The 22,388-nt window shown below is 39.1% G+C and overlaps 1 pseudogene; it reads right to left on the bottom strand.

Annotated features, from left to right (window-relative positions):
* Nucleotides 1-21,330: 21,330 nt before the first annotated feature.
* On the bottom strand, nt 21,331-21,773 carry LOC102536003 (small ribosomal subunit protein uS12-like; annotated as a pseudogene).
* Between the last annotated feature and the right edge of the window lie 615 nt (nt 21,774-22,388).

Below are 22,388 nucleotides of genomic sequence, written 5' to 3'. Positions count from 1 at the left end.
CATGCAGCAGGTCAAGGTGAGAGAGCGGGACGGCTCAGAGCAGGGTGGTAACCGCAGCCGCTCTGATTTCCGACTGAGCCATCCTTACGACCCACCGACCGACCGACCGACCGACCGACCGACCGACCGCTGGGACTCTGGGCTTATTAACCCCCTCGGTCTCAGTTAACATTTATTTTAACTTTAAAATACAGTTATTCTACCAAATATAAAATAGATAAACAACAAAGTCCTACCGTATAGCACAGGGGACTATATTCAATAGCTTGTAATGGCCTATAATGAGAAAGAATATGGAAAGAAATGTATTTGTATAAATGAATCACTATGCTGTACACCAGAAATTAACACAACATTGTAAGTCGACTATACGCCAATAAAAAAGATGCAGTTATGAAAACTTCACAAGTCTGGAATCGGAGCAAACTTACAAAATGAAATAATATATATTATGAAATATATGAAAAATTAATGATTTTTCCCCTGCCACAGAAAAAAATGTATACAGCAGGAGCCCATGAAACACAGAATTTAAATCAGAAATTTATTTGTAATCTACTCATGATTTAATAAAAGCAAACGCCAACTTGCTCTAACCACCAAAGCATGTTTACCACGGACTTATCTCTTTTAGTACGTACAGAGCTCCTGGCTCAAGCCAAGGAAATCAAAATGATGACTGGAAGAGACAAAACATCTAAGAGTTTACCCTTGTTATACACCTCATTCCTTGAAGGGAAACTGAGAGACATGCAGAATAGGGGAATTGATCTCAGTTACATCACCAATCACTGCCCCCGAGCCTCCAGGCAAGAAACTTTGGGTGCCCTCAACAGAGACACATAATCATCGGCCGAATTAGAAATGGAATTGTAATACACACTGAAGTGTGCATGTGTGTTTTGGTGTTCCCTAAAAGCCTGGAGTTATTAAAAAAAAAAACAACAACAACTTGTTATGGGCTTCTAAGTTTTATGATTTGAGATTAAAAGAATACTTAAGTTAAATAATTAGACTGACTATGAAGCATATTTAGAGACTTTAAGACCTAAGGTTATGAATTTGCTTCACATTTTTAATACAAAAATCATTGATCCTGTGTTGACTAGGAGTAATAAAATAAACATGTAACCATGTAAAGTGTAGATTTTGCTCTCCCTCTGAATAGTACTAGACGTTTTTCCAAGGGTGTTTAGTAGGCCCCTTTTGATTATTTGTATTTAAAGAAAAATGCTGATTTAAGTACATGAATGACTGTAAATCAGAGCATCGCCTGGTACTAGTAATAATTCTGCACATTTGGAAAAAGAACATTTCAGCCTTGCCCCGCATTTCTAAAACACTGCTTGTTTGCTACTGCCACCTGCTGGTAACCCCCAAAATGTACTTCAACGGGTGAAGAATCTATCCACATCCTCTCTTCATTGGTTTCTTTTATTTATATTCCTAGATTTCCATAGGTTTTTGGAAAGTTTACTGCATATTTGAAATTATTAAATAACACTATTTTTCATTTAAAAATTTACATATAATCATTGAAATACAGAGAAACAAAGAAGGAAGTAATAATTATTGCATTCCAACTTCCCAGAGATAATCTAGGTACATAACCTTTAAAAGTATGCAATCTTGCAATCTGATGTTTTTCACATAAAACATACTGTCAAAGCTTATGTTGTTTAATATTCTTATAGTGGCCACTTCACATTTAATCACATGAAATGTTACTTTATTTTTGAACATTTGAGTTTCTTTAGTTTTATTTTTGGGGGGAGGGTGTAGCAATACCCTAGCTTAAAAATTTTGGAATTAGCTCTGATTTTTTTTATATAAAAGATTACTAGAAATATAGCTTCTTAACTTAGAGATACCAACATGTGAAGGCTTTTAATATACAGGGTCAAGTTCACCCCAGAAGTCTATACCAATTCACACTGCTATAAAAGTGTTACTCTCTCCACATTCTCATCAACACTTCCTTTTATGTACTTTAAAAACTACTCCAATAGGATAGCGAAGAAAAATGGGACTCTGCTACTTTCTGTGTTTACTTTATTATCAGTGGAGTTCTCTTTTCATTCATCTCCTGGCCATTTCTATACTTCCAAATGCCTTGGTTTCTATGCTAGGTTTTATATTTCATTCTTTATCAGAATAAAAAATAAATTAAGAGAGTTAAAACCTTTTCGTGTATGTTCTAAATCTTTTCCCCTGTCCTATATTACTTCATTTTATCCACGGTATTTTTTAATACATAGACATTTAAAATTTTGATTTAGTCAAGTATACCTGTCTTCTTCTTCATGTTTCTATCCCTGTGATTTTATGCTTAGAAATTATTTCCCTTCTCTTGGAATTAGTCACTATCTCACTCCGAAGGCAATTGTTCACATCTTTTCTAGGCAAAAAGATTTTACCAGATGTCTTCCCTGTGGAAATTCATAGTTACCTGGCATGAGAAGAAAGGTTAATCTAGACATCATTCTCACACCATGACACTTGTCTTTTATGCACCTGCGTGAATCATGACACTGAAATGCAAAATATTTTGAGGTCATTATAAGGAACCCCTTGTTATTAATGGGCTAGCTCTGTCCCATTACATGTCCATATTTGAGTTCAAAACTCTGTCCAACTATCAACATAAAATGAAAAGCATACTTTATATCAAATAAAAACTTACCATTAAATTCAACCACAAACAAATGCAAGGCTTTGTTACCGTGAGGTTACTGAAATGAGAAGGGGCACCAGGCAGACAGCACGCCGGCCAGCTACCAGTCACTTCATGCCAGACTTTGCTCTAACAGGCATCTTGTTTTATGGAGCGTTTCTGCATTTCTAATATGGTGAAGCAGAAAAATCACACAGTGAGGCTCCAGCAACACCATGACCTACACAAAATCATGTAGGTGTCCCTTCCTGAGTCTCCCTTCCTTCTGGTACAAAATGAAGAAATTCAAGTTAAGGATCTCAAAGACGTCTTCACTCTCTAACTCCCCATGAATTTACACTTCTGCCTCACTTGGATGGTACTTCATCCAGCTCAGTAACAGTAATCAACAGTCAGCTGTCACTATAATAACACACAGCAGTCGTCGAAGTACCCTCATGCTCTACAAAGCACACCATGTTGAGGAAACAGAATTGAAAACGGACATTTTTACACTAAGTATACTATGACTTATGAACCAGGAAGCAGGTCCTCCCCAGATACCAAATCTGCCAGTGCAATGACTTTGACTTCAGTCTCCAAAACTGTGAAAAATAAACTTTTTTTTGGTTTATAACTCACCCAGCCTATGGTATTTTTGTTCAACAGCTTGACTGGAGTGACATATAACCATTAGTAAAAGTTAAAGTTTTCCTTTAAATGTCCAATATAAATATAAATGTATATTCTTTCATGCCCAAAGAAAGTATACTTAAACCCAGAGGAAACATTTTCTGATAAAAATAAATAAATACTTATATTTTAAATAGAAACTGGGAGTTGTAAAACAATGCTATGAAAGTCAGATAATCTTTGACACATTCATATTCTAAGATGTCAATCTGCCAAACACAGAAACATTTGCACAAGGATGTCTTCTTGAAACCAGATATAATGACATGTTTGGAATGTGACAAAAAGATGTCAGAAACCTCAAGAGTGTAACTAAAAAGCCAAACACAACATTTTATCCCCAGAGATACGTTTTCACTTGGAACGAGCTGATGAAAATCCAAGTACATCCAGGAGAAATGAAGAATTCTTCATCAAGTCACTCCTGCAACTTGTGGCTTCTTCGCAGGGATTTTCATTTGTCTCATCGTGATCAAGCCCTAAATTTAGTTTCTTTCGATTCTTTGCCAGAGTAAATTTGATCAACTATCTTTGAGTCAATGCTGAGGTGACGTTGATTTAATATCTACAAAAAACCTTCATGACCAAGTGTCATTTCTTGCATCCAAATGGTCTTTTAAGCTAAACTAGCTGATGTAAAGCCACAATGAAATTGTTCTTGAACCACGAAGGTGCATTATTGACTGCCCCCACTCCCACCTGCTCCCTGCCAAACAACAGGTCATTTAAACTGTATGTACAGTAGTGGAGATGGATTTGTTTGTTCCATCTAAACTAGTAGGTTTCGACTCTTCCTGTGTATCAGAATCACCCAGAGAGCTTAAAAAAAAAAAAAAGCCTCAGATTCTCAGACCCCTTATCCAGAGATTTTTTTTTTCTAACAGCTTTATTGGAATATAATTCACATACCATGCACTTCACCCATTTAGTGTGTCCAATTCAGTGGACTTGTATATTTACAGGGCTGTGTAGCCATCACCATAATTTTGGAACATTTTCATGACTAAAAAAACTCCATACTCACCATGTGTCATCCCCAATCCTCCCTTTCGCCAAGCCCTAAATCACCACTCATGTACTTTCTGTCTCTATAGATTTGCCGATTCTGGACATTTCGCATAAATGGAACCATATACTATGTGGCCTTTTGTGTCTGGCCTCTTGGACATAGCACAAGTTTTTGTTGCAGCATAAATGGGTACTCCCTTTCCTTTTTATTGACAAAGAATATGTAATTGTGTGGGAAAGCCACATTCTATTTTTCCATTCATTTGCTGATGGCCATTTGGGTTGTTTCCACTTTCTGGCTATTATGAATAATGCTACCATTATCGTTCATGTACAGGGTTTTGTGTGGGCATATCTTCTCATTTCTCTTGCTACAGATCTAGGATTGAAATCTCTGGGTCATGAGGAAACTCTATGTTTAACCTTTTGAGAAACTGAAAGATCTTTTCCCCACATGGATGCACCGTTTTATAACCCTACCAGCAGTACACGAGGGTTCCAGTCTCTCCCAGTCCTTGCCAATCCTTGTTATTGTCTGATCTGCCGTGTTATTATAGCTCTGCTAGTGGGCGCCTCCCAGAGAGTCTAATTCATCTGGTGTAGCCGTTGTGTCCAGGTCTTGTGTCTGTTTTTTTAAGCTCCAGACTGAGATCCTTAAAACCAGGGTTGAGAGTCACTGTTCTAGCCTTTATCAAAGAGTGCCTCGTGTGATCAAAAAATGGCTGTGTAAGAATAAGGGTTATGTCTCTAGCCTGGAACTTGGAAAACTACATCTGCCAAGTGGAGGTCAATCAAACAACTCCCAGCTCATCTCCAAATCTCCAACCCCAACAAACGACTAATCCTCCCAATCAGAAATTGTTCATCAGCACCGCCTCCTGTAGGGACAAATTAGCTCTTCGTCCTGAACTACACTCTCCTCTACCATTTTAACTCCATTTTGTCAAACAAACTCCAGCTGGAAAACCTTCTCTTCCAGGAACCTTGTCTCTTTTAACATTTCCCTGAAATGAGTGCGGGGAGGTTGAGCAGCTTGCCCAAGGCAGGGAGTAGCAGTGTTGGAATTTAAACCTGGAAAACTGATTCCCAGTAACGTTAAACTGATCACGAACCGATCATTAGTTTCTCAGATGCTTTAACAGAATTATATTCTCTGTACAACGACTTCGAAGCCTCAGCAAGTTAGATTCCGAGATGCTGTACTCTGGTGAGATTTACTCATGGGTGTCAGAAACTCAAGGCCCTTGTGTTCTGTATCTTCGCTGTGTCTGACAGTCCAAATAATTTACAAAGGTGATACAAGTCAGAAATATCAAAGGCAGGACTTTCAGAGTTCATACCGTCTCCTGCAGAATCTTTAAACAACCAGAGGTAAACCTGAGATGCCCTAGGAAGCTCTGAAAGATACGTCTTTCAAAGTGACAGAGAAGGCAGGGGTAATGAAGGGGCGACCCTGCAGAACGAGACCACAGCTGTCCCAGCACAACATGTGGCTGCCGGGGGAAGGGTTTCTGCTGTTGACAGTCCCCTGAGCTGAGCAACAATCTTCTACACGCCTCTCTGGCCTCCCCATTTTTATATCTAACTTTAGAATGAGGGAGCCACTGCAAAAGGAGGGACTCACCCATCAACTGTGCCATGGAAACTTCCTTCAGATCACATCTCTTGCTCTAGCAAATGAAGAAGGGAGGAAAAACATCTATAAACCTGAAGGCAGGCCGCTGGATAGATTTCCCCAAAGAAATTTCAAGTCAAGCCCCACAAGTCCACAGTAAGCCATGCCAATCTTATTTCAACCAGAAGATATTCACTTTTTTGCAAGTAAACCATACTGGACATTTCAACATCTGAGAGCCGGAGAAGAAAAGAAAAATCACTGTGTTACTTTTCACAGATGAATATCATATAGATTTGAGTAACACTATTAGTGATGATAAGGCAGCCAACAACAGAAACAAGGAGTTGAAATTTTATGGGAAATAGAAAATGAATTACAAAACTGGGAGTGCTGTTCAATATATACTGGAAGTGGGACCCATTAATTAGCTGAATGGCATTAGTACTTAGCCGAATAACTAAGCAGAGGGCACACAATTTTCAGCATATCAATCAAAGATTCATCACTCACTTGCTAATCAGCTACTCTAACCTGTCAGCTCCAAGGAAATCTCATCCCCAGCCCCTGACCTCATTAAAGTACAGCCTAGTTGGCAAGACAGAACAAGACGCGTGCACTGTACAGACATTCACCCTGTGCCAGGCATGTCACTAGACTTACAGGACACAAGACGGCTAAGGCAGCGTCTCCCCTCAAGGAGTTCACAGCTGATTCGGAAAACAAACAGACAAAAAACTAGGAACAAATACGGATGTCTTAGTACTTTAATAAGAGTTAATGCAGAAGTAACTGTAAAAATAGTTACCATCAGTAACCCTTCCAGGCCCCACAGAAGCCCCTGCCATATTCACAACAGCCTGCTGAAGTGGGCATGCTCGTGGCTTTGTCACAGTGAAAACAGAGTAGCTGAGGCTCAGAGAGGTTGTGTGTCTTGCCTCCAGTCACACAGCTAGAGCAGGCATTAGAACCCAGGCCTCCCTGGCCACAAAGTTCCCGGTTTTCTCTACAACATGCCATTCCTACAGAGGAATTGCATATAATGGCAGAAAAGAGTGAGGAATGACTAACTGTGCTGGGAGGAACAGGGAAGGTTTCACAGGAGATAGCAAATAATAAAATCATAGGGGGTCAAAGGTACAGGCCTTCAATGATAAGATAAAGAAGTACTAGGGATGTAATGTACAACATGACTAACACTATTAACACTGCTGTGTGTTACATATGAAAGTTGTTAAGAGAGTAAGTCCAAAGAGTTCTCATCACAAGGAAAAAAATTCTTTTTCTTTTTCTTTAATTTTGTATCTGTACGTGATGATGGATGCTCACTAAACTGATTGTGGTCATCACTTCATGAGGCATACTAGTCAAGTCGTTATGCTGCACACTGTACACTTATACAGTGCTCTATGACAATTATATCTCAATAAAACAGGAAGGAAAAAATAATAAAACAGTACTATTACAGAGAAATTTTAATGAGTCTATCTTGGTCTGTGAAAATGTTCATTTACTTTGTAAATGATTGAAATTTTTAAGTTTTAAAAATAAATGAATTACAGTCGTACTATTTCATCTCAGATGGCAATTCATCTTAGGAAATAACAGAAGAGAGCTACTCCAACCGCACAAAGGAAATCTGCTTTGCGCGCATCTCCGACATATGACCACTAGATGGCGACAGCTGCACATCCATCCTAAGGCCAGTCTGTGGAATGGTCACCGTTTCAGCAGTTGGCTTCACAAAAAGTACTTCTTTTAAAAATCTAAATTTATATATGATTATTGGGTACAGCAAGTGGATCACAGAAGGTGGCTGTCTAAGACTATGTAGTGTCTTTGGTATATCTGTGCTAAGAACTGATTATATCTTTCATAGCTAGCTGATGTCTTCACAACTTAAAAAGTATATATACTATATAGTTTCCTAAAAATTGCATAAATACAGAGATTTCATTCTCTGTAGATCACTGTTTTTACACACAACAGAAGGTATTATTTTTGTGTTCACCTTTATTAAAACAAAATCAAGGCTGAGACAGTATCACTTTATGGGAAACTTATGTTATCCCTTCTATTAAATAACGGTGATTTCTAAGGCAATTTGTCCAAATTTGGCTTTTCAACAATTACTTGTGAAAACGAACATCACATTCAGTTTGTGTTTAGTTTAAAGTAAATTAATTTGAAGGAGACTCTAGAACTGAAATTCAGTTTCTTCATAGTTTTGGTCTCGATACCCACTTGACCCTTAGGTAAAGCATGGCAATGTTATTTTGGTGATGAAACTGCCAAGAGAAGTCGTCGGCTCTGAATGTCATTTCATGGAAAGGGCTCCAGGCAAAGCCATTACGTGGAGGGGCCAAGGAAAGGAGGCTGGGAAGAAACCACGAACGTACAGTCTGCCTGCACATTAGGTTTAAGTCGTGGGAAGAAAGAATGAGAGGCTGGAAAGAAAAATGAAAATGATCCAAAGTAAACACTATGCTCATTTTCAGGAAATAACCGATTATTAAACAACCATTTCCTGATAAGGGTGTGCAAAACTTAAAACATTTTCAAAATTGCTTGTGGATAAAAAAACATATTTCATCAATGCTGGAAATATTTATAAGCAATTACTTTAATGTTAAGGCACTCTACACACACTCGCTTTAGTGTTTTAACAGAGTACACTCAAATTTCATAGACATCAGAACTGGAGAGGAATTTACCTCACCACAACCTCACTTCATGATAATTTGTGTTCACAGCTCAACTTGAAATTTTTAAAAATTTGATTTCCAGGACAGGTTTTGTATTATATTTTCATTTGAAATAAAATAGAGAACATTTTAAGGCAAAAGTACCGTTAATAACCAGAAGAGGGCGCGATCCTCAAACCTAAAAATCCATGCTCCACTGATAAAGCACCTTTGCTCTCTTGAATGGTGCTTCAGCATAATCCAGTTTAATCACTGCACTATAATTTCTTTAAAAGAATCTAAGCATATATTTAAAGGGTGGAATTCCTGCTTTGCAGAATGTCATAACTTACTAAGAGTAGCCATCATTTATCTAAGTTAATGACAAAAGCAGCTAAAAGGACAACATTCTGCACCATCACAATCCTCATGATTTATAACTTCTAACGCTTAGCTCTTGCATTCACCCAACTGGGATATATGATTCCTCCACTTGCTTACATACTCACAAAAATCTCTATTCTGGGATGCTTCATTTTATGAAGACTGATATTCTTCTCAGTTAACTGGAAAATGAACAAAACATACATGTAAGAGAATGAAGAAGGGAAAAAAAGGCTAAAGGACGTGAAGGGTTACAAGCACTCCTTTTAGTAACTTCAGCTTATTCCAGAAAACAAGACAAGAACAGGAAGTTTATCTGGGCCAAGGCGACGGATATGATCTTGGGATCCCCTCCAGTGAGTGAGAAGCCAGTGTCCATTCTCAAGATGCCTGGAGGAAACCCGGCTCCACTGCTCACCACTTGTGCGACCTTGGGTAGGTCACTTAACGCATGTAATAATGGCACCAATGTCTTAGTCACTCTTTACCCCTAGGTCCTATTTTTAAGGCATTTACTATTTTCTTTCTTCTTTTATTTGGCTCATTTAATTTTCAATCTATCTGCTTTGTTTCTCTCCCTCAATAGGCCACAAGCACACAGACCATGTCTGTGCTGGCTATTCCCAGTGTCTGGAACGTGGTAGGCCCACAAATATTCTAGCTATAAAGGAAGTTGTATGTATGTTTCATTCAGAAGTTATGATTCCAAATGAAGGAATCCGTGAGTAGATGCAGGGCAGCTCTATGAAGACACCAACCCAGAGCTTGGCACGTAGTGAGCCCTAAGAATTTCCATTATGTTAATTTTTATATCGACTTCCACTCAGGGCAAATGGCATAGGTTTTTTAAAATGTGTGCTACTGACTTCAAGTTGCCTTCATAGATAAATGTATTAAGCCAAACAATGGTTTAGAAAGAGAAAACTATTAAGTAAGTAATAGGATAGGTGGTGTGTGTAACCGGCAATAATCATGGAAGCGGTCATGAGTAACCAAAGGTCGGGACACTCATTACTTGGAGAACAAGCAGGAAACGAGGTCAGGATCAAGAGTGAGGAGCAAGGCTGGGGGTCGTGGGGAAGGTCTTGATTTGATGGCTGGGCTGGGGCCAGCAGAAGGAAGAGCAAGGACTCTCTTCCTGAGGGAACTCAGTTGTGACTTCATGAGCTGCAGACACAGAGTGTATCTGAAGGTTTACCCACTGCTTCAAGTTTGTGGAGGAGAATCCTTGATTACAGAGGGCCACGACTTATGAAATCATCCACTGGATTTCAACTTATAACAATGAGAAGCAACCATAGTTTCTGAAATCTAGAAAACTGGATATGACAGTCAAGGGCATTATTCTAAATGCTGTGAGTATGTGAAAGAAATCTGCAAAGAATTCTTTGGCTCAGAGTCAACAGCTGTGAGACGGAAAGTTGTTACCTTACATGTTTGGAAGCAGAAATTTTCCATTCCTGAGAAGCAAATTGAAGTGGGGATGGCCAGTGGTAGGGTTGTACCTTTGTACCTTTAAGGTAACAAAGCATAAAATGGGCTCCTGAAAAAAATCTACACCAAATATAAATGGAAATTTGTAAATCCAGTATATATAAAATGGTATCAGTTCTTCTGCAGGAAGTACCATGGGACTTACCCAACAATGTTGTGGCCTCCTAAAAAACAAGTAGTTTATTCAATGATGGGAAAAACAAAAACAAAAAAAAGTACAATTCCTAACTTATAATTTTAAAAGTTGGAGAAAAATAAAATCAGTACCACCTGAATCTTTCCTTTATGTAAAAACATTTAATCATATAAAATCTCTCTATACAAATTGTCTTCCAGGCCTGAGCTCAACCTCTATGCAAACTAAAAACCTGAAAATATACCAGAGGGGAAGATAGCATTTATGCGATGACCTCAGATTGTACTTAATTTTATTCTATGTCAAGAGCCACAGTCATAAATGTTTGACTGAATGGTTCTCTTTTAGATCAATTGCTTAGTGTCATGAAAACATGCACCTGTGAGCCTTGGCAACTCCTGGGCGGTATCTGAGTGGAGTGATAATTCCAACAAGAAGGATGCTCAAAATGCTGACTGTGGCCCTCTGTGGAGGGTCTTAGCCTCGAACTCTGGGGGAGGTTCCGGGAATATGAGACTGAGTGCTGAGATCCGAATTTCCCTTCCTCTCTCCAGCAAAACTCATGATGACTGTCAAGTACTCCAAGCAAACGGGGCAGCGTCTGAATTGCGCCCCCCGCCCCATTCATACTTGAAGGCCCAACCCCTAGGACCTCAGAATGTGACTGCGTTTGGAGACAGAGCTTTTAAGGAGATGGCTACATCAAAATGAGGCATTTGGACAGGCCCTAATCCATTCTGACTGGCGTCCTTATGGATAACTAGGACACTCAGGTAAGGCACCAGGGATGCTCGAGCACGGAGGAAAAGCCATGTGAGGACACAGGGACAAGGCCTCCATCTGCAAGCCAAGGGGAGGGGCCTCGGAAGACATCAAGTCTGCTGACACCTTGGCCTTGGACTTCCAGCTTCCATGACTGGGACAAAAAATTCCTGTTCCTAAGCCACCCATCCTGCGGTGTGCTGTTACGGCAGGCCTGGCAAACCAATACAGTCCTCGAGGGAAAGCCTGCTTCGGGCCGGCTCTGAGCAATGCTCATGAAATAAAGTGATGCCGTTATAGAACCTCGGCTGTCAGGATGGAACAAGTTCAAAAACAAACGGGTTCCTTAGGATTTGGTCAACGTAAGTGAAAATTCCAGATAAGCTTTAAATACGCTCCCCACGTGAATTGTTTTGGATGCTATGTACTTGTGTACATTCTGTAGAATATGTATTTTACATTGCTTTCTGTTTCCTCTAAAGCAGGTGAATAAAAAGAGATGGAAGCACAAAGTGCACAATCTCTAGTAAATTCTGCAAGAATTTACTTTTCTTAAAAAAAAGTAAAAACCCAACACACATGAACATCTCTATGGTTTAGTTCCTAGGTGGTGTAACATTAAAATACTTTAAACCAAGTTTTATTCTTTACTCCCACTTCTCAAAGGATGTCAAGAGACTTGGTTTGTGTCACCTGGAACAAGTTCCATGAACCCATTTTTTTTCTCTTCCCCAATTATCTGTCATACAAGTTCTCTGGAAGCTTTCACTCTCCGGAAAGCTGGTAAATTATGAACCTGAGTGCACTCTTAGAGAAAACGAGCCAGTTTTAAAAGCTGCAATTTTTGAAAGGAAGGAACCATCTCTAAGCAACTGCCTATATGTGGATGAGGCTCTTACTTTTTAAATAATAAATCTATATATACTAGTCAATGATAATGACAGTTTATAATATATTATTTCATTACAACATGGGTTGGGAATATTCTTTTTTATGTGTGAATAATAAACAATCAAAGTGTGACTATGTGGCTGATGTTTTTAGCAATGATTTAACTCTGTGGTTTGCGAGTGGCAGAATCACATATTCTGGAAAAGCCCCAAAGTGTGTGGACATGTCACCCTCTAGGTGATGGGTGACCTATTGTAAAATAATAGGCAAACTGAGAAGTTTTTATCAGTGGTTGATGCCTATTATGCTCCCCTTAGATTGAATTCCTCTGACATTGACAAAGCCTCCACACACTCTGAGCAAAGAGCTCCATTTTTATTCTGAATGAAGATACTGTAGTGTTTCCTCCAATCGCTGGTCGCAGAGACCATCTGTCTTCCCATCTTCTCAACGGCCTCCTTTGATCGACACTACCCAGAATTATATTACTGCTCCGTCTTTGCTTGCTACCTCACTCCTTTCTCAAAAAGATTTGCTCATTCTACTTGGTCTGTTTGCTTTTCTTATACAATATTTATATCCTATGGCTTTATATTTCTTATGATGTAGTCGTTCTTCCCGGAGATTTCCACATTTGAGTGTTTACAACTTTCTCGGCAACCCTATCAGAGTTTCATTACTGTATTTGGTTTTCATGTTACTTCGTTTCTATTGAGAACTATGATTATTTATCCTTACCTGAACTTCAAATTGTACACCAAGAGAACTATGTAACAGTAAGACAAGGCATATATTGATTTCTGATTCTTAGAGAATGAACTGGAACTGAAGAAACTCATTAACAGCAATAGTTGAGATGAGCATTCGTTTCACATGATCCTCTGGTAAGGCTCCCAAACACACTCCTCATATCATCACTACATGTATGAGGTTAATGCAGACGAAGCAATAGATACTGCAAGAGGAAGGGTAGTGTCAGGATAAAAAGCAGGATTTTATGATGTAAGGATATAAATCTTGTTTCAGGAGAGGGATAATTATAAACTCTCCTCTGCTCCTGGCCCACCAAAAAGTATCTTGCAGTTGTAATTCTTTCCCTCCCTTTCAGATGCTGCACTTGGCTACATAAAATATGAAAAAATAGACACATTATACACACGTGATCACTTCTCACTCTAGCAGATAAGGTACAGACGTATGAAAACGTTGCAGACATATACGTGTGTAAGATTTGGGCATATGTCTTATATACACTGAAGGTTAAAAATAAAAATCCAAAATATTTTATTATCCAAAAATAAAAAGCCATTCTTTTAGCTATTATCCAAGCAGTGAGAGAGGGAAAAAAATAGGCCCTTTGGTCAATGTACTTTGAAAGTAAAGAAAAATCTACTTTCAATGGCCACTGAAAATGTGTAGCTGACACTAAGTTTCAATCTTATGTTTGTGCTTTCCTCAGAAACTAACTGAATGCCCTGTATTGCTTATGCTTAGAATGTATATGAAACAAGCCATCAGGATGGACAAAAGTGACTCTGCTTCAAAATAATCAGTTCTTTAAGTAGGTTAAAAACTGCTAGTATATTTGGCTTAGTTATCTGGTCTATGAAGACTTTTCGTCCATACATAATAAATTTCTCTTCTCTTCCAATCTTTGACAACACTATCAAAAAGTTCTAATTAGTGGACTATACGCTGACATCTGTCTAGAAGAGAGACTGGTTTTATATAACAATCTATCAAAAAAAAAACACCTGTTATTGCAAAATGTTATAGTCCTGAAAGCATGAATATACCGAGAGCCTATTTAGTACGTTCATGATACACAGTCAGTCATGAGGATAAGAGACATTTACCAAGTTCTTCCTACAGACCAGGCGCTGTGCTAGGCGATTTCCAAGAATAATTCTCTGTGGCATTCACAACAGTCTAATGCTAAATCATCACACTGTCCTTCTTTTACAGATGGAGCAACTGAGATTTAAAGAGGTAAAGTAATTCGGTCAAGGTCTTATTTCTAGTAAATGGCAGAGCCAGGAATTGAATCCAGGAATGGATAACACCAAATTCCACACACTTAAAGTTTTTTGTATTTTCCTAAAATTGCAGAACACTTCCCCAAATGCTCATGAAGGCTTACTTTATTTGCTTTGATACCTTTAATATTAATACTGGTTAAGAGCGATGCTCCAGAGTGAAAAGGAGGGGGAGGGTACAGCTCAGTGGTAGACTGCAGGCTTATTAGCAAGCACGAGGCCCCAGGTTCAATTCCCAGAACCTCTATTAAAATCAACCCATCAATCAAGTTACCTCCCCACCCCTCCACGAAAAGAGGCCAGAGAAAACGTTACATAACACTTGACTGTAAGAGGAAGGGGCAGGGCTAACAAAATAGCACAACAGTAGCATTCACGTAAATTTTAATTCTCAAATTGCTTAGTGATCTCCTAGTAAAGAGGTGAACTTTGACTTCAACATTTTAAAAATAGGACAGTAAAGTTGGATGGGCCCGGTACAAAGGAGGTGGCGAAGTGGAGACAGTATAAGGCACAATTCAATGTCCAGGCCCTCAGAACACCGCTGAAGACTTTTGAACACTGGAATTTGGACTATGATTCATATGTCATATATCCACCACGTGGCAGAAGAGATTAGGCTCCCTCCCTTCCTTCCCTCTAGAACAGACATCAGCAAATACAATCTAGGGGCTAAATTCAACATGCTGCCTCTTTTTGCAAATAAATGTTATTGGAACATAGCCACGCCCACTCACTTACCTATCATGTGTCTGCTTTCATCCTACCAGGAGAGAGTTGACCAGCTGTGACAGGGACTGTATGACCACAAAGGTCTAAAACATTTACCATCTAGCTTCCTCCAAAAAAACTTGCCAACCCTTTAGTTATAACACCTACCAAAGGGACCGAACATGGATCTAAAGCCATATGCATTTGGAAAGATGACTTCTATGAAGACACAATCCCATTCTTCCCCTGGTTTCTTTCTTCCAATCCTTCCCTTTCCTAAATATAAGAGTGATTATCAATTTCTTTATTAACACACAAACATACACAAACATGCAAATTACAAACACTGGATCTGCGAGTACAAAGATGAATCAGACAGAGTACATGCCATCAAGAAACATTCTGTAAGGAAAGACAAACATTTCCACAAACAATTAAAATGCAATGCTAAACCCAGTAAGAGATGTCAGAACAAATCTCTGAGGGAACTTGTGCCCGAGGTGGAAAATCCTGTCCCACAGTCTGAGGAGTAATTTACCTTGTGACAAGCCTTCCATTTTCAGTGACTAAAATTGGACTTGATATGCTATTAATTTGAGAATCTGGTACCAAAAGGCTTGGACCATGCCATTGCCCAGATATTGGCAATATACAGTTACATAGAAAAGGAACCTCAGAATGGGATATTCTTCAGTGTCTTTATATCCTGTACTATATCGTGGGCAATTTTGCATGTTTGCTACTTTGTAATATTTACATAAGTGGTATGTCTTCTTCTTGGTCCTCCAAACAAGTTATAAGTCGGTGTCATTCTGTCAATCATCTGGGTGTAGAAGAGATGAAGGAAGTAGGTCTTCTCATCTCAGGACAGACCACGGCAGCTTTAGAACTCCGTTCTTACATCTCCAGATTTCAGCTTCCTTTTTACTTTTCGCCTCTGAAGACTCCCTTGCATTCTTGCCAGCCCAGCAGTGCATTTGAAAAGCTACTCCACATGTGTTATCTAGTATTTTTAATTGTCTTGCAGTAGAGGTTCTTTATAGAACAGAGTCTAAAAAGCTTCCCTTCTCTATTCAGTTTGAACAAGAATTTGCATTAAAGATAATCTCTAGAGCACAAATCTGTGACAGCTGAGCTTAGACAAAACTCCTGAGCCTTCTCTAATCTCTCAACTAGAAATGAGTTGCTTCCCCCGAAAGTGTTCATTCTCCTAGCTCGTTAATAAAATTACGTATCAATGATGAGATTATTTAAATTAGGAGATTTACTATATTAATTTTAGACCACTAGGAATTTTGGCTATGCTATGTCTGTAACTGACAACTCTTATTGTTGGTTTTAATGTTTTCAACTAAAGATTTGCTATAATGCATTTCTTATATATAATCTTCCCTTTAGATTTATATTTGGTTTAAGAATATTTAGCAAAAGGGCCTTTACCATCATTTTCTTTCCTTCACTGGCCAAAGCAAGGATTACAACATTAACCAGATTAGATCAATTAAATACTATGAAGTTACCATTTCTAAAGAAAACACACACACATAAACAAAGAAAACACACACACACAAACAAATAAAACAGAGATTTTTCAAGGCAAAATACTTTCAAATAAAACAGAAATTGACAATCAAAAGAAGTAAATGAATTATTTGCCCTAAGCCAACAACCCACTCCCCAAATACAGGCATTCTCTGTTTTCAATGAATGGTTTTTACTTTCATTATTGTTCACATAATGATCTAAAAAATAAATAAATAAGTAAACCAGTAATAAAGCAGGGCCTAGAGGAATTGAAGGAAAAATTCAATACTGTTTACTTTAATATAGAACTCCTCATACAAATCTTTCCCAAAATAAATTACAGACAGAGCTGAACACAATATACTCCCAAACATTACATGCACATTGTGATGGAGGACATAAACTCTCCTTGATGCCTCAGGTAATCAAGCATTACACAGCTTCTAAAAGGAATTCCAGCAATAACATTTGCCAACATTTCTCCTAAGAAACCTCTCCTGCTTTCTTTAGTCCACCTGGGGCAACCCCTTCATTGCATTCATTCTCTGAAATAGTTACTTGGCAAAGCAGTGTGCGAGATTCTTTCAAAGACACCCTCTCACTGATTTCTCAGAAAAACCCAGAGAAGTGTTATGTCCATTTTATGGGAAGCCGAGGTGCAGAGAAGTTTATGCATTTTCCTCAGATGATCTAACTAGTAAGTGGAGAAGGACTATATTCTAACACAGATTTTTGCAACTTCACTTTTACCGTTACATTGATAATAGAAAGTATTCTGACATGCAAAATCTAGTTTTAACTTATTAAAAAATAAATATATGTAATCGAGGTTAAAAAAAAGGAAACCTCTAAAGTCGGTAGATAAACGTGCAGTGGTAGGTACATAATAGCAAGGAGTAGGGAAGAGCAAGTTTGTAAGTGAACTGGAAAATGAGGCCAGTGACCACCTGCTATTTCCCGAAAGCGCTTTTTATTTTGTGTCTGGGGTAAGAGAGGGAAGGCGCAGGACATTAGGTGAGTGGCTACAGAAACTGTGCAATGAAATGATGAAGCTCCTAGGAAGAGACATGTGGCCAGAGTGATAAAGCACATCTGTCTGGAACACCTCTGGAGAGTGGGGACAACTGGCACAGGAAGGGTGGTGTTCTGCAGCTGTGCGACACGAGGATGCAGACGCTGGCCTGGGGAGCAGAGCCCTCGCAGACACACTTGTGACGAGACACCGCTCTTAACAGCTAAACAGAGACATCAGGAAAAAAAGGGGAGGTGGGGAGAAAAGAGAACACAAACAGAATTCAAGACACTAAAAAGCGTATTTCAGGTGGAGTGGGCGGAGTACAAAAGAGGCCATAGCCCTGAATTTTTCATGGGGGAGAGAATGTTTAGTTAAGTGGGAATTGATTTTACTCTAATTTTTTGTAATTCCACGCTACTAAGACCTAAGGATATCTATTTATGTTACAAATCAAAATGACAGCATTTGTCCACTGTGTCCAAAATGCCAAAACCTATGACTTTCTTCATTAATAAATATTTCTTTTTTCAATGTTTTAGCGTTTACTGTGACTAGTATTTATTATCTGGGATATTTAGTATTTAACATAGTTTTACATGTCTTACCCCATTTATTTTTTTGAAAGTGTTAGACAAGCGGTGGTATTACTCTCATTTTATAAGAAACTGAGGTTGAGAGTCTATCGCTGCCTCCCTAATGGTGCCCATCAGACTGGAGGACATCTTTTTTTGGTTTTGCTTTCCCAAATAAAGGTTAATACCTATGAGGTAGTCAGGATATATAATTTTTAATCCCATAGTCTCAATAAAATAAAGGCAAAGAAACAATAAATTATTTAAAGAAACATACATAAAGATAGAAACAGAACTGAGACTAAAACTAGGTTTTCTGACTCCTCAACCATACTCTGCAGTATAAAACAATCATTCATTGTTATTTATCTTCAACTTCTAGCAGAGGACATGGGAATTAATCACTCTGAAAATGTTTCTGAATGAAGATACAAGTTGAATGGATAAATGAAAGGATGACTCATTAATTTTAAAAAAAATTAGAGACCCAATTCTAATGAAATCTAAGAGAAAGAGATGATTTTTTGTACATAAAATTGCATTTCCTCAACCTCATTCTCCTCTCTCCAACCTCCACCCTCACCTCTACTTCCAGAATAATAACCCATTCCTGTTCAGGGGAATTTGAGAGAGTTAGATTTTAAATGACTGACCTTAGAATTAAAATTTAAAAAAAGCTTTAAACGTGATTGATTATCACAACATGATGCTATATTTCAAGACAGCATCTCTGTTTGCTGCACTCCAATCCATGAATCTGTTTGGAAATTCTCCTAGCTCCATGTCTTCCCCTTGATTTCATTTTATAATACAAAGAAGGGTTGAAAGTAAAAGGAAGAAAGACCTGCTCCAGAAGGCAGAGGATGTGAGTTGTAGCTATGATATTTAGTAGTTTATGACATTAGTAAAGTCAATAAATGCAGCATTCATCAAGCCAATAACAGACACCGCACCATCTCTTTAGTTGCCCAGGCCAGGATACCTCCCTCTCCCTCACAGCACCCTGCCCCGAACCCACGACCCAGTGCTATTTCGTTTAACAGGAAAGTTCATCCAAAACAAGTCTACATCTCTCCACCTTTACCTCCTCTGTCATAAGCCACACTTTCTTTATTTCTTACTTGAAGAAGCCTCCTAACCAGTTTCCCTGCATCCACTGTGAATTCTCACCAATGTCTTCTTCAGACAACATCCAAACATGTTTGCATAATCACTAACATCATTATCCTCCTCAGGACCCTTCAATGGTTTTCTTTGGAAGAAAGGCCTAAATACTCAACACAAAACCTCTAAGCGCGCCCTGCCGACTCCTCCAGGCCGTCTGTTCCTACTGGTCTTCGCCCAGGTCTCAAGTTCTTGCCTGGGACCCTTCACACCTGCCCCTTATTATCCTTCTCACCGCTCAGCCCAAGGGACGTTTCCTCGGTGAAGCTTCCAGACCCCTGCTGCACATCCAGCCAAATTCCTTTTTGCAAAGCATCAATTTCATCGGCAATTATCCACTAATTAGCAAACTGCTATTAATGTCTGTCTCACTGACAAGAATGAAAACTCCGTATGAGCTGAGACAACACCTGTTTTACCTCCAGCACTGATGCCAGTGCCCACCCACCCCCAGCCAACGACCCCGAGGGGTGGATCAGTGCCTGGCGAAGTCAGACTGAGTGGCTCACTGCAGGGAAAGAGACAGCGACCATGTGGAACCCTGGGTGTGGGCGTCCCTGGAGAGGGTGATACGCGCAGCTCGTTATAAAATTTGGGTTTGTGTTGGGTGATCTGTGGAAGGATCAAGAAAAGGTGATTTTGCTCTGGATTGGGTGCTGTTAGAAAGTAAGGGCAATTCGATGGCTGGATATGCGAACTGTTTTTATTTAGGAGGCAAGAGTGGCAATTTGGAAGTTAAAGCTGTAACTGGTAAAGAAACACCATAAAGAAACACCAGTGTCCCATTAGCTGGGAGACAGGTATGCTTGGCCATTTTTGTGCTTTGGGTTGTGCTATTTTATTTTGTCATCAGACATGATCATGGAGTGGTCTTGTTTTTGACTCACTCCATCATGATCACACAATGACTTTGTGTGATGTAGGTACTTTGTGAAATTGGGGCTGCGTGCTCAACGGGTAAACGTCATCAACTTGTTACAGCCAGACTAGCTCAGCCGACAGGAGTGGGATTATTTTGTTTTCTGTTTTTTTTTTAAATTCTAATAACTGACACTGTGGTTTGGATGTAGAAGTTGCTCAACAAGTAAGTGCTGAAAAAATAAATGAATAAATTCAGGCTTTCTGAACTTCAATAGTCTCACATTTTGGGGAATAATATTTCACTGGCCAAAAACAGACAAGAGGATAACTTTAGCCTCCTGCCACTTTAAAAACCTATGACTCTAAAGACTTTCAAAATTTATTTTCATATCCCTATGACAACATTTGTAAAAGCACCCAGGTTTTATAGGAAAAGAAGCTAAATAATAGAATTTTATGACTTGCTAAAGACTTTATTATCTCTACCACAGTAGCACTTACTTTGCTTATCACAAATATTAAGTGACTATTATTTTGTTAAATTTTTTTCAAGATTAAAACTTCAAATTTCTTTTTTTAATAATTGAACTATAGAGCACTTACTTTCTTAAACATGTCATTTCATTCTTGCCCATTCTAGCTCCATTCCATACACAAGTAAGCAATAAACTGAAAACTGAACTGCAGAAACCGAAGAACAGATTTAGAATTTTCACCTGAATAAAGAGGAAGGAATATAATTTAATGGAGAAGACAAAAGGCACAAATTTAAAATGTTGTTTCACTGGCCTTAATCTCTGGTAGAGATGAAAATCTCACTGTGAGGGCCTCCCACAGTGGTACGGTGGGCTGAGGAAGGAGGAGAGGCCGAGGCCTTCTGAACTTTCACGTGTCTTAATGGTTACAGTACTAACCGTTCGAATAATACATTCTTACAATGGGTGGATTTTCTGGTATGTAAATTATAGCTCAATAAATCTGTTAAAAAAACAAAACCACTCTAGATTTGTGGTTTACCTAACTTGGGTCCAAAGTTTTTCACCCTTTTCCCTGTAGTGTCACTCTTTTTTTTCTTTTTTTTTTGGCGTATGAAAAATTCATTACTATCGTGATTTCCCCATCAAAACTTAGGATCTTGGTCTTTCCTTCTCGCCTTTGTATAAAGCCAAAAGAGAGACATTGGCTACTTTGACCACCTTAAAGTGGACTCCAGGAATGTCACCAACAGCGTGACCTTTATGACCAAATCCAGCCACCAGAACTTTATCATTTTCCTCAGTAAAATTCAAACAACCATCATTGGGTTAAAAGGCTGTGATTTTTTTTTTTTTTTTTTGCCATTCTTGCTTAGCTGAACCCTGACACACTTCCTGATGGCAGAATTTGGCTGTTTGGCTTCAACCCCTACTTCTTCGAGCACAATTCCTTCTGCATGAGAAGCGCCTCCGAAAGGGCTGGCCTTCAGGGCTGTGTCCAAATTGGCTTCCTTGTACCGTTTGTCACGCCACTTCTGGTCTCGCCGGTGGCTGCGGAGCTTCCCGGCAGTATGAAGACAGCAACACTTGCCCATCCTGCCGGCGCCATGGGGGGCCTGAGCAAAAGTATAGTGTCACCCTTTAAAAAAAAACCTTTCATCCAGAACTTCTCTCTACTATCTGCCACCACAAAGCTTCCCCTTTTAGGGAGGTGTTTTGAGGAATATGGGAAGCAGAAAAACTCCTCCTTCCAGCCACACTGGATCCCAAGCCCTGAATGGTTAGCAAGCAAATCCCACCCCGGCCACCAAGACGTTGGACTTGGTGTCCATAGGCCCTGGGCTTGAATCCCAGCTCGAGAACTTCCCAGCTGAGCTGACAACTCACGGTCTTTAATACTCACCTATAAAATAACAGTGGTATCACCACTTCCTACGATGGTTTGAGCTTATGCTCAGTACACATACAGGACATGACGCAGGGCGTGGCACTTACCAAGCCCTCCATAACTGGCAGCTTCAGTACTAAGAATTAAGCATGAAGAAATGAATGTGTTGAGAAGGTAGGTTATTAATGGGGCTGTTTTTCCTCCAGTGAGTTCTTCTTTTGTGCCAGATATATCAAGCTGTACCTGTTTTCTTCTGACATATAGAAGAGGAAATAAGAGACCAAGTTGGCCAGGAAAAAAGCATAGCAGAAAAGAATTTTGC

Source organism: Vicugna pacos, chromosome 2, assembly GCF_048564905.1.
Source record: "Vicugna pacos chromosome 2, VicPac4, whole genome shotgun sequence".
Classification (NCBI taxonomy): Eukaryota; Metazoa; Chordata; class Mammalia; order Artiodactyla; family Camelidae; genus Vicugna; species Vicugna pacos.
The sequence above is the reverse complement of the archived record's forward strand: the minus strand, read 5'-3'. Positions and strand labels throughout refer to the sequence as shown.